Source organism: Carlito syrichta, unplaced genomic scaffold (genome assembly GCF_000164805.1).
Source record: "Carlito syrichta isolate Samal-C Ts95f unplaced genomic scaffold, Tarsius_syrichta-2.0.1 Scaffold306713, whole genome shotgun sequence".
NCBI classification, from domain to species: Eukaryota; Metazoa; Chordata; class Mammalia; order Primates; family Tarsiidae; genus Carlito; species Carlito syrichta.
The window spans coordinates 764,909-769,242 of NW_007250809.1; the positions used below are offsets into that span (position 1 = coordinate 764,909).

Consider the following 4,334-nt stretch of genomic DNA (forward strand, 5'->3'; position numbering starts at 1 on the left):
CTGCACTTCCAGCTGTTTGTCTGTCTTAGTGATCTTTCAAAGGTTATTTTACTGGACTTATTTACCAGGTCTATTGCTTTTCATTTTCCTGTTTTATCATTGCTTTTTCTTTTCCTTGGATGATTTTTTAAAAAATTTCATGACTTACTTTATAATTAACTGTTTAACACTATGAATTTTCCCTTTAAGTGTAGCTTTAGCTGTATTCCTTGAGTTTTTATATGTGATGGTCTAATTTTAGGAAGATTCTAAATAATCTATGTTTGAAGTATCAGTTTTTTCTATCATCTAAAAATTGAGAAATAGCCTTAAAGTTTCTTACAATTCTTTTTTAAAATGCTTTATTATTAGTTTCTAGTTCCATTGCACTTTTAAATAACAGCTTTATTGATATAATTCACATCATAACATTCATCCTGTTAAAAATATATAGTTCAGTGGTTTTTAGTATATTCAGAGTTATATAATAATCACTTCTAATTTTAGAAGCTTTTTATCACCCCCAAAAGAAATTATCTATCTCTTTAGCTATCACTGCATAATACCTCCAGGCCCCCCAGGCCTAGCAACCTTTAATCCATTTTCTATCTCTATAGATTCTCCTTTTAGGGACATTTATATCTATGGAATCATACAATATATAGCCATTGCTGTCTGACTTCTTTCACTTGGCAAAATGTGCTCAAGGTTTATGTACGAATCAATACTTCATTTCTGTTATGGTCAGAATAATATTGCATGGTATGTATTTACTACATTTATCTATTCATTAGTTGATGGACATTTGGGTTGTTTCCACTTTTTGGTTATTATGAATAATACTACTGTGAATCTTTGTGTACAAGTTTTTGTACACATTTTTTATCACTCTTTGATATACAACTATATCAGTGGAGTTGCTATGTCACATGGTAATTCTATGTTTAACGTTTTGAGGAACCCCCAAACTGCGTTCCAAAGTGGCTGTATCGTTTAATAGTCCAATCAACAATTTCTTCACATTCTGTCATATTTTGCTTGCTATTGTCTTTTTTTTCCCTTAGAAACTGAAATTTACTTTCCGCCAACCTTATTTCCATGTTGCTTAAGAGCCTGTGTTGCTTAAGAGCTTAAGACCAGTCGGTGGTCGTCCCTACCCATTCAGTGGACTGAACAGTGGGAGCTGCAGACCAGTCTTCTGTGGCAGGCTGAGCGCTCCAGTCTTCAGCAGGAAACTGCTGAATTGGCACAGAGGGCACCTGTACACCTTCAGACCGGTCTGCAACCTCAGGCTGAGTAGCAGTGAACTCAGGAGGTGGAGCAGTCTATTCACCCTGAAATTCTTCTTTGGTCACAGCTTTTTCAGCAGCAGCCTGCTCTTCCTTTTCAATCTCTTTGGAGTCTCTGTAGAAGTAGATATAAGGCATAACCTCAGACGAGTGTTCACGGGAGATAGTGCCACACATATGCAGAACTTCCTGAGCCAGTATCCACCACATCAGACCCACTGAGTGAGCTCCCTTGTTGCACGGGATGGCAATGGCCACATAGCGCAGAGGCAAGTCTGTGTTACACAGAGCAATGGTGGGCAGGTTAACATAAGATGCTTCTGTGAGAGGCTGGTGGTCAGCCCTGGGATGGGTAGCCACCAGCAGTCGGGGCTCCCGGAAGGCTGCCTGGATCTGGTTGGTGAAGGTTCCGGGAGTGAAGCGGCCAGCAATAGGAGGGGCTCCAGTGGCAGCAGCAAACTTCAGCCCAGCCCGCTGGCCAGTATTCCTGGAAGATATGACACTGACATCAGGAGGGTTTTCAGTGGCAACCATGGCACGAGCTGAAATCAGAAGTTTCTCCCAGGTCCTCTTCAGATTTATAATGTAGATGCCAATCACTCTTCCTTTTATAGATATACCGTTCCGTTTGGAAGTCACGGTTGGTGCCACCTAAGTGGGTGCCTGCTACAAGGAATTTGAAGACATCCTCCTCCTTCATTTGCAGGACGTCAAGGGTTCCGGACATTGTGAAAATTTCCCTTTAAGTTATGACGGGAATCTTGGGAGGAACCAGGGACCCCACAATGGACTCAGTGAGAACAATGCCATATGTGGACCCCTCTGTGGGTAGCACGGAAATGCTTTTTTTTTTTTTTTTTTTTAATTGTTAGCATCATAGTGAGTGTAGGAGTAACTCATCATGGTTGTGATTAGCATTTACCTAATGACTAATGATGCTGACTGAGTCCATTGCATTCTGGTTAGAGATTGTGGTCACCTTTTAGAATTTATTGTGATTTTTTTAATAGCTTAATATGTAATCAATTAAATATTCTCTTAGTTACAGAAGACAAAAAATCTTCTGTAAAATGAGATGGGCAGTTTTCTCTGGAGTACCCTGACTGGGCCATAGAGTGTCCATTTCAATATACTTATTATTCAGCTATATCCCTTCTATTATTTCCCTGTTTGTTAAAAACTCAAAATTATATAAAAAATTTTACACTATTGTATTTCTTTGTCTTTCCCTGTATTTCTAACATTTTCTCCTCAAACAAATTGAGGTAATAGTTTCAGCTCTATTAAGAGCTGCATCTTTGTTAATAAAACAGTTATCCTTGTGTAAAAATGTTTGCATAAAAATTATTTTTGTCTGATATTGATGTCGTTCACCATTTTCTTATTAGCTTCACTTGCATAAAATACTTTTGGCATGTTTATAATTTTATTGTAACTTTGCTTTAAGTAAGTTTGATAAATAGGCTATAGGTTGTGGAGTTAGCTTAAACTGAATGTCTTTGTCTTTAATGGAGAAATTCATATAATTTATATTTCTTTTGATAAATTTTATATTTGGTCTTAATTCTTTTGTGGGATTCTATACTTCAAAAAATGTTTCCATGCTTTTTGTTTTGTTTTTTTGATAAATGATATTATCTCTGCACTTATAACTTACAGTTTTCAAATAACCGGTTCCTAATTTTGTCACTGACTTTGTATAAACTTTTGAAAAACATTGTGTTAACTTATATTTCTTTAAAATTGGACTGAAGAATTCAACAGTATTCTTGAGCCCACCTTATTTGATGCCTAATATCCTTGACCCTGGAATTTTACTTTTGCTCCATTATTCATTTAGAGCAAATCTCCACGTAGTTTTTAAAAGTAATATACATGAATGGGACTTCTATCCCCTAAAATCTGATAATATCTTTGAATTGCTGACACTTAAAAAAGGGAAGTTTAGCTTTGTACAAAAGTCTCAGGTTACAAAATTTATGAAATTGCTTTCAGAAATTTACTTTTATAAAGATACTGTATAAAGTCAACCTGTTTTTATCAGGCAAAATAAAATATATAAATACTACTGAGAAATAAACATAATACTTTAACACTTTTGTATTAATAATTTCAAATTTTTTATTCCTATGGTATTTTTTGTTTATAGGATGACATTGATTGTGATATTCATATGTATCATTAGTTTAATAACAGATTTTTGGGAAAAAAGATATCACACTAAATGACATAAAAGTTTTCATTTGTTTTTACTAGCAGACAATAAAACACATTTGTCTGTATTTTATGTTAATATTAAAATCAAAACTTATCTAAGTTGTCTTTTTATCGAAAGTTTTAAAATTATTATGAAACATTTTAGTCATTAGCAATCATACATAATAAGAACTTTATACTTTTATAATCTATGCTTATGACATTGATCTTTTTGGCACCATTAGGATTAATTTCCAGGTAAATTATAAAATGCCAGAATTTTGTCTACATTTCCCATTTGGAAATTTTTATTATTTCTTTAATCATATTATTTTACAGAACCTGAGTGATAGCAGTTCTTCCAGTGACATAAATTGATTAGACCTAACTTTTTTTTTTTTTGAGTTGAAGTCTCACTCGGTTGCCCAGGCTGGAGTGCAGTGGCACGCTCACGTCCACCCCAGCGTCGACCTGCTGGACTCCAGCAATTCTTCCGCCTCAGCCTTCCAAGTAGCTGGAACTACAGGCGCATGCTACCATGCCTGGCTAATTTTTTATTTATTGTACAGAGAAGGTCTTGCCAATTTGTGCGGATTGGTCATGAACCCGCGGGCTCAGGCAATCCACTGAACCTGAGGAACCCGCAGCCTCCCAAAGTGCTGGGATTACGAGCTGAGTCACCGAGCACAGTCCAGACCTAATTTTCTAGTGTTGAAAATTCTGTTTAGTACAAGAGACCTGGCAGTACCTACTATTTTGTATTGCATTGCCTAACATGTGCTACGCAATCTTCTATTTTTAAGAAATTTTCCAGCCAGGCTCGGTGGCTCAGCCTGTAATCCCGCGTTTTGGGAGGCTGAGGTGAGTGGA

At 36.2% G+C, this 4,334-nt stretch overlaps 1 pseudogene; it reads right to left on the reverse strand.

The window, feature by feature from the left end:
* Positions 1-1,082: 1,082 nt before the first annotated feature.
* On the reverse strand, positions 1,083-1,995 carry LOC103265640 (annotated as a pseudogene).
* Positions 1,996-4,334: the final 2,339 nt, after the last annotated feature.